Source organism: Sinocyclocheilus rhinocerous, unplaced genomic scaffold (assembly GCF_001515625.1).
Source record: "Sinocyclocheilus rhinocerous isolate Xijiao unplaced genomic scaffold, SAMN03320098_v1.1 scaffold364, whole genome shotgun sequence".
Lineage (NCBI taxonomy): Eukaryota > Metazoa > Chordata > Actinopteri > Cypriniformes > Cyprinidae > Sinocyclocheilus > Sinocyclocheilus rhinocerous.
Genome location: NW_015659024.1, coordinates 262,222 through 271,862, shown reverse-complemented (window position 1 = coordinate 271,862; position 9,641 = coordinate 262,222). Strand labels below are relative to the sequence as shown.

Below are 9,641 nucleotides of genomic sequence, written 5' to 3'. Positions count from 1 at the left end.
TGTGTGTGTGTGTGTGTGTGTGTGTTGCATGGATACTGTAATGAGGACAATTCCCTCCAGGACCCCAGTAAACATATCCGCACTCATGTGACTTGCACACTGGATGCCGTACGGTCTTCACTTAGGAACAATGCCGAGTTTCAGGAGCTTCAACACGAATCTGCCAGGATTCTCAAAAATCCATGACATGAAAGTCAGGCCTCGTATTTCCTCAACTTAACATAAGAGGATGTGTTCCTTTTTTGGTATATGAAGATCATATTTAAACTTTTTCCATGCCTTCAATTCATTTTTTTTCATTTTTACCTTTTATATACAGATGTTATTTTTTTGTTCTTGTCCCAGATCCAAACTGTCAATCGTAAACTAAGAAAATCCAAATATTATCCAAATATTACATTAAATAATCCAAACAAAGAGTGAAACAAACCATGTCAATATTTACGGTGCGCTTTCAATTTTATATATATTTTTTTGAGAAATTACTAGTGATGCAACAAAATGATTTTAAGCTAAATTTAAAGTTTTCATTTAGCCGAAAACTGAAATCGAAACTAAAGTTTAATTAATAATCAATCAATTAATTAATAAAAAAAAACCTAAACTAAATCAACAAAAATAAAAACTGGGTTGTACATACATTTAAATAGCACAAAAGGCAGTTTTTATATAACATTTAAATTATATAATTATGTTTCTACTCTTAAATATAAACAATTATACAGTGACCGTAATAACAACTTGTTTTCATGACAGATTTATTCATACATCAAAGATAAATCAAAGAAAATATTATTTAACTAAACAGAACTTTGTCATTTCCAAATTACAAAAAAAGTTAAATTACTATTTATTTGAATATAGGATAAATAAAATGCTAGCTATAACATTAGCCTTAGCAAGACAAATGTTTCAAATGTAATTTCCGCCACAGAATGAATGATGATTTTTGAGGTGTTTTGGAAATGACACTTGTTTATGATGATTCAGGAGAGGAAGAAACGCTCTTGGGAAGCATGTGTATGTCATATAGCTGACATCATATTGCTCAAGCCCCGCCCACGACCGCTGACGGACTGTCCTGTATTAGCATATCTCCGCCCTCAGCCAGTTGTGCGTTGTCCGTCATTTTCTCCGTGCTCAAGCAGCGCAGCAACAACAAGGCCTCGTAAGCAATGCAGGTGTTTTGTAGTTGGATGTCAAAATTAACTTTTTTTTTCTCATAATTTTCTCTTGACATCAGAGCCACTGAGGGCGTCACGCAGTGGATTAGTTTTGTTTTTGATGGTAACGTGCCACTGAATACACCAAATAATGGAAGAGAGAGGCGGGGCGAGCAGAGCTCATTATCATTTAAAGAGACATGCACCGAAACGGCTCGCTGTGAACAGAGATGTTTTTGATAAGGTAGAAAGGGTGTTGTTTTAGAAGACCATTGAGGAATTAACCAAATAATTTTGAAGACATTTCATGAAGACCCTAAAGAATCATACCAACTTGTGGAAAATGGGCATCCAATGTCCCCTTTAAGCAACTTTTAAGTTTTTCATTTAATATTTTATCTTGTTTTATTCCAGCTTTGTCTATTAGCGAAAAAATAATTTTTAATAGTTTTAGTTAAAGGAATAGTTCACCCAAAAATGTGCAGAAAATGTGTTCACCCTCAGGCCATCCAAGATGTAGATGAGTTTGTTTCTTTATCAGATTTGGAGAAATGTAGCATTGCATCACGGTTTAAAGTTAAGAACGTATTGATGGATTAGTTTCAGCTTTTGTCTTCTCCAGATGTTAACTGATGGACTGGAGTGCTGTGGATTACTTGTGGATTATTGTGATGTTTTTATCAGCTGTTTGGACTCTTATTCTGACGGCACCCATTCACTGCTGAGCATCCATTGCTGAGACACTGATGCAGTGCTACATTTCTCCAAATCTGTTCTCACGAAGAAACAAACTCATCTACTGCAAGCAAGCCTATGTGTGATTCTTTGGCGTCAGGTTTCAGCTTTCAAACTAAACAAACCAATAGTGACTTCACATGGGTACATATGAAAGCATCTTTCCAGTCTGACAAATGGACTGACCTGGCCTGTGCTCTGCCCTGGGCATCCAGATCTACAGTAGGGACACCCAGACGCACAAAGCGAGTAAAAAGTGACTGCTCCATGTTGGAATATTTCTGAAAGGCCATGTTCTTAATGACAGGAGGCAACTGATGATGATCATAATGCAGCGTTTGAGTCGACTGTAGCCGTCCTCGGGGTTCTGCGTAACACAGAGGCAGAGACGTTTAAGTCAGTAAGGTCACGTTACTCCATTTTTATTAGTTAAAACACTGCCCCTGCATCATATTTGCTGAATGAAATCCAATACTTGATTCTTGATCATTTTGGTTCAAGTACGTCACACTTTCTCACTACATGTGATGTGCATTTAGTAGCATTTTTGCTTTCGACATCCATTTGTAATGTGATGTCCTGCATCCGGAGAACACGTCCCTTTTATTACCAGAAAAACTGCCACAAGGACAAGATTGCAGTCTTCATGCGTGTTCAATTTTCAGGCCCATTTTCACATGTATGAATGATTCTGAAGACATTTCATGCCTAATCGTGATTTCCACCTTTGCCGATTGTAAGTGATACATCTTGAACACTTTTTGTCATTAAAACAAAACCTTTGACTGCCTTTATTATGATAAGTGTATTAAAGCTGACACATCTATATATAATAATAAAATCTTCATTCTTTTATAATTATATAAAATTATAATTTATATATAATATATTTTAAATTATATAAAAACTGTACATGATGGAGAGGTTTTAATTCTACTTTTGAACTTATCAAATTAAGATTTTTTGCAAATCAGCTAAATGTTTTTGCAAGGTTTCAGTGTAGAAAACATGTCTTGATTAATGTTTAACTAGATTTTTATTATGTATTAGCTTGTATTTAATTGGCAATAACGGCTGTTTGACTAAAATAAAGTTTCCCCTGAAAAATATATTATAATATAACATTTAACAATGCACAATTTAAAATAATGTAATAACACAACACGTAACCTAACACGTAACCTAACGTGCAACGTGCGCCTGTTTTTATCAGCTGTTTGGACTCTCATTCTGACGGCACCCATTCACTGCAGAGCATCCATTGCTGAGACACTGATGCAATGCTACATTTCTCCAAATCTGTTCTCACGAAGAAACAAACTCATCTACTGCAAGCAAGCCTATGTGTGATTCTTTGGCGTCAGGTTTCAGCTTTCAAACTAAACAAACCAATAGTGACTTCACATGGGTACATATGAAAGCATCTTTCCAGTCTGACAAATGGACTGACCTGGCCTGTGCTCTGCCCTGGGCATCCAGATCTACAGTAGGGACACCCAGACGCACAAAGCGAGTAAAAAGTGACTGCTCCATGTTGGAATATCTCTGAAAGGCCATGTTTTTAATGACAGGAGGCAACTGATGATGATCATAATGCAGCGTTTGAGTCGACTGTAGCCGTCCTCGGGGTTCTGCGTAACACAGAGGCAGAGACGTTTAAGTCAGTAAGGTCACGTTACTCCATTTTTATTAGTTAAAACACTGCCCCTGCATCATATTTGCTGAATGAAATCCAATACTTTTTTCATACTAATTTTGGGCTGCTGATTACAAAAATAGTGTCTGTTTTGCTGGAGCACAGCACACTTTCTCACAAAATATGATGAGCTTTTCATAGCATTTTTGCTTTCCACAAGCATTTGTAAAGAAGTTGTCTTATATCATCCCTTAATTACTAGAAAAACTGTCAAAAAGACATGACTCCATAAATGATTCTGAAGACATTATGTCATGCCTAATCATGATTTCCACTTTCTCCACTCATTTGCCGGATATAAGTGATACACCTTGAATACCTTTGACATTTGACTGCTTTTGTTATTTTGTGTATAAGCGTATTAAAGCCGACACATATCTATATATAACTATACAATTTTCATTCTTATTTTGTTTAAAAAACTATACATAATAGGGAGGGTTTAATTATATTTTTTAACTCATCGAATTACGTAACATTTTTTGCAAATCAGCAGATTTTTTTTTCAAGATGCAGGGTTGTGAAATTAGTGTAGAAAACATGATTAATTTTTTACTAGATTTATGCATTTGCTTTTAATTGGCAAAAACGGCTGTACGGTTGTATGTTCCCCTGAAAAATATATAATATTACAATATTTAATAATGCAAACTAATATAATAAATATAATATAATATAATATAATATAAGATGTGACCCTGGAGCACAGAAGCAGTCTTAAATCACTGGGGTATATTTGTAGCAATAGCCAAAAATACATTATATGGGTCAAAATTATAGATTTTTCTTTTATGCCAAAAATCATAAGGATATTAAGTAAAGATCATGTTCCATGAAATAAGCATTGCTAAGCACTTCATTTGGACAACTTTAAAGGCGATTTTCTCAATATTTAGATTTTTTAATTATAATTGGTTTATAAACATTATTTGAAACATTATGCACTTTTTTTCACAGATAGTCATGTTTTCTTATGCTTTGAATAAATGTGCATTAGTAATATTTTGCTCGATGCGCCCTCTTGTGGCCTCAGGAGAGAAGCCAAAAGCTTTTCTTCACCCTAACTGAAATTATGCATTTTGATAATATTTAAGTACAAAATTCGAATTTAGTTTTTGAGCGATTTTGACAGTCCTATAATATAATATAATAAACCTAACCTATGAAGATGGTGGGATGGGATGGGATGGGACGGGACGAGACGAGACGAGACATAATAATGATAAGATATAATGTAATAATGGTGAAATAACTTGAAAAATATCAAAAAATATAATAAACAGGAATCAAAATCATCAGACTGATACCTTGAAGCCCAGCTCCACCAGGTCGTGGCGTGAGAACATCAATGCGGAGAAGATCTTGTTTACGTCAAAACTCAAAACACACACAACGCATATTTCGCGCATTTTCTATAGGGACATCTATCACCGTTGCACTCGCTTTGAGAGGAAGAGACGCATTTATGAACACCGCATTGCTAAAACCACACAAACACTGGTAAAAAAAAAAAAACATACATATATACCAGTCAAACAGCAGGCAACGACTCCAAAACAATGTGAATCCATTCCTCAAATCAGCATATTAGAATGATTTCTGAAGATCACTTAAGACTGGAGTAATGATGCTGAAAATACAGTTGCGCATCACAGAAATAAATTACATTTAAACAGATGTTTCAAATTGTAATAATGTTTCACAATAATAAAGTTTTATTTTTGATCAAATAAATACAGCCTTGGTGAGCATATATGTGTCCCTGGAGCACAAAAGCAATCTTAAGTCGCTGGGGTATATTTGTAGCAACAGCCAAAAATACATTGTATGGGTCAAAATTATAGATTTTTCTTTTATGCCAAAAATCATTAGGATATTAAGTAAAGATCATGTTCCATGAAGATATTTTGTAAATTTCCTACTGTAAATATATCAAAACTTAATTTTTGATTAGTAATATGCATGGCTAAGCATTTCATTTGAACAACTTTAAAGATGATTTTCTCAATATTCCGATTTTTTTGCACCCTCAGATTCCAGATTTTCAAATAGTTGTATCTCGGCCAAATATTGTCCTATCCTAACAAACCATACATCAATGGAAAGCTTATTTATAATATGTATAAATCTCAATTTCAAAAAAGTTACCCTTATGACTGGTTTTGTGGTCCAGGGTCACATATAAATAATTTTCGTGCAAATGCTAACATTTATATAACCACACATTATGATGAAATTCAAATAGCCTGAAATGTAAATCAATGAAATCTTTATATCAAATTATATAAATATCAGTCATCACTCTATATCTCCCAATAATTTCTTATTAAGATGAGATTTGAATGCTTAGTTTGATAATCAAAACATAATGCAACGCAATCCAATGATGACTGAGAGATGAACAAATAAACACTCCTCAAAAGATCCTGATGATCAGATTTCACTGATTTTTCTAAAAAATGATTGATGTAGAATCAAGTAAAGCTGAGCTGCTTCAGTCCAGTAAGTGTTCATCTGGAAATATAACTAACAATATCAAAGTCATTCTTATGTTTACTTCATAAAAATCAGTAAAGATTTGACAGCAGGAAGACACGTGAAGCTCGAGCTGAAGAAGACGTTTGGACAGTTATACTGAACGACAGAAGGCATGGAGTAGATTGTGTCAAACAGGATTTTCATTAAAGATTTGTTCATTTAGAGGCTTTAGAAATTTGTGTATCAAATATGACACAGTAGGCCTTATAGGGTTAAATGTGAGAGCCACCACAATATTTGAAATGACAATGAATTTCACAAGGTGAGGCTGGTGTTTAAACATCTAGCACAGGAGACTACTTTCTACTTCCTGTCATTTGTTAGAAACAGCATCTCTGGTTTCCTCTCAGCATGGGCGGCACATGCAGATATTAAGTATCTTTTTTGGTTCAATCTGTGCAGTGAAGAGAGGTTAACCCAGCTGGATATTTTCAGGACCGCATTCACTGGGAAATGAATATTTGATGCGCTTCTGCATTAATATTAATCCCACCAAAGCATTCAATATTGATGAGGCCATTTTTTAACCCTGAGTCTTCCGCAGTGGCAGAGACAGCGATGCCCAGCAGACAGACCCACACACATCCCGACAAACACGCGCACGCACGGCTCTGACGCACAACTTTATTACAGGAGAGTGTCTTTGTTGGCAGCAGATGAACACAAAAGATGAAAGGATGAGAAATCAGCATCAAAGAAAGAGGGGATCCCAGAATAATAGGCTGTAAACAGAGGGGGAGGGAGATCACTATTGATGGGTTTCTCTTTGTGGATGAACAGACTATAACAAGCTCTGATCAGAGCACACATATGCAAACTATTTTAAATTGTATTTTACGAACACACTGGCGTATCGTGATGAAACTGATGGCACCATGGCTCATCTGAAAAGTTTAAAGTTTTGCACCACAAATTCTAATTAATTTCTGATTATTGAAGAACTTTCAATAGAAAGTTCAAAAGAACAGCATTTATTTGAAATAGAAATCAACATTATAAATGACTTTACTGTCTTGCTGAATACATTTGTTGAACCCAAACTTGAATGGTGGTGTTGACAAATGTACAGAGTAGGACAGAAACAGCAGTTTCAGCCCTACCTCCAGCTGGGTGAAGATCTTGCGGATGTGGCGGTAGCAGCCCTCGGTGATGTCCATGTCCTCCTGATACGACTGGCCCTTGAACACCGGCTGAGGAGCGTTGGAGAAGTACTTATGGAAGGGGAAGTGTGATGCCACATCCTCCGTCGTCACCTCTCGGCCGGGCTTTGGCTTCGCTTTACTCATGTATTCCTCCCAGAGTGACATTACCTACAACACCAGAGACAGACAGACAGACAGACATACATAGAGACTAGGCCTGTCGCAATAATCAATATATCGACTTATCGCGCAATATATGTACATGACCTCAATCATTTTTGGTGACGCAATATATCGCACATTATATTTACTTAAAAATTAATGTCACCGTGTTTTTTACATTCCACTTGCACCTGGGTCTTTTGCAGCTTCTTGTAAATAACGTGCTGTAGTCATGAGGTGCTAGTTCAGATTTAAAAAATGCTTCTACAAACAAAGTTTCATCTGCAGATATGATCTTGTTTAGGGATCTGTGCCTTTGTGCATACGGACATCTGACTGCCAAGTAGTGATTGTGTTTTTCAGGAATAGTGTGCACCCTTAATTTACAGAGAAAAGAAGGTCAGGGAAAAATCTGTAGATGGAAAAATCTCCATACAAGTTCTTTGTGCATTTTTCTTTTTTTCTACTTGTTACTTTGCACTTTTTGTTAGAAAATGTTTATTCACTATTTATTCAAGTTTTTTAAGGTATCTAATATTTTGATACTTAATTTCCATGATCTAAATATTCTTAAAAATTAAAAGTTTTTTGTCATTTGGAAGTGTGTAGGGCTTCTTGCATTATTATGCGGTTACATTATGATTATATATTCAGTGGCATAAAATGGTCTTTAAAATGACAATAATATCACTTATCGCAATTATTTCTGGGGAAATATATCGCACAACCAAAAGTTGTTATCGTGACAGGCTTAATAGAGACAGACAGAGAGACAGACAGACAGACAGAGAGACAGACAGACAGACAGATAGACAGACAGAGAGACAGACAGAGACAGACAGACAGACAAAGAGACAGACAGACAGACAGAGAGAGAGAGACAGAGGCTGGGGATTTAATGGGCAGAACTCATTAAGAGCGCTTCACTGGACAAACAGCCTAGTCAAAATCCACACAATGTTTGACTAATCTGTGATCTGAGCTAATGGTCCATACGGATCCCCCAAGGTGCTGATATGAATCTACAGCAAGAGATAAGAGCAAAACAAATGAAAGCAGACTTGTGAACCTCAGCTCAGATTCACAGACAGCCGAAATGACCAAAACACTGCTATCGAAATTCAAGTTTTCATTTAGCCGGAAACTGAAACCGAAAATAAAGTTTAATAATCGTGGTAACACTTTAGAATAGGGAACACACATTCACTATTAAAGGGGTCATCGGATGCCCATTTTCCACAAGTTGATATGATTCTTTAGGGTCTTAAAAGGATACTCCAACCCAAAATGAACATTTTGTCATTAATCACTTACCCCCAATGTCATTCCAAACCCCTAAAAGCTTCGTTCGTCTTCGGAAACACAATTTAAGATATTTTGGATGAAAACCAGGAGGCTTGTGACTGTCCCATTGACTGCCAAGTAAATTACACTGTCAAGGTCCAGAAAAGTATGAAAGACATCGTCAGAATAGTCCATCTGCCATCAGTGGTTCAACCGTAACGTCATGAAGCGACAAGAATACTTTGTACGCGAAGAAAACAAAAATAACGACTTTATTCAACAATTCTTCTCCTCTGTGTCTCTCCGCATCACCGTAGCGCCATTTTGGAGAATATCTGCTGAACGCAAGCAGCGTACGCTATTATGTGTCAGCCGTCCTGCACGGATGCGCTGTTTTCGTTCAAATCGAAGCGTAAATACACGTAGAAAACGTATCCTTGTGTCGCGGCAGACACAGAAGAGCGTACGCTGCTTGCGTAGACGAACGAAGCTTTTACGGGTTTGGAACGACATTGGGGTAAGTGATTAATGACCAAATTTTTATTTTGGGGTGGAGTATCCCTTTAATGAAAAGTCTGTAACATAGTTTGCTTAAAATTTCTCAATGGTAGTGTAAAAAACACCTTTTTTAACCTGTCAAAAACAGCTCTTTTCAGAGCAAGCCGTTTTGTAGCATTTTCCTTTAAATGTTAATGAGCTCTGCCGCCCCTCTCTTCCGAGCCGCTCTCAGAGAGACTGTTTACTTTAGCCGCATTCATCGTGAAACTTGCTAATTAACACATTATTAGGAAAGGCGATTTGCAAAGATTCATTAAAAAAACCTTATACTCACTTCTTCTGTAGGTGAAGCTGGATCACGAATGATTCGCGCGAACAGACGCATTTAGGTAGATCGGGGGTGCATTCCCTTCACAAACAAAA

At 36.4% G+C, this 9,641-nt stretch overlaps 1 pseudogene; it reads right to left on the bottom strand.

Moving 5' to 3' along the window:
• Positions 1-9,641, bottom strand: part of LOC107723259 (intron-binding protein aquarius-like) — a 43,087-nt pseudogene that overhangs the window by 9,141 nt on the left and 24,305 nt on the right.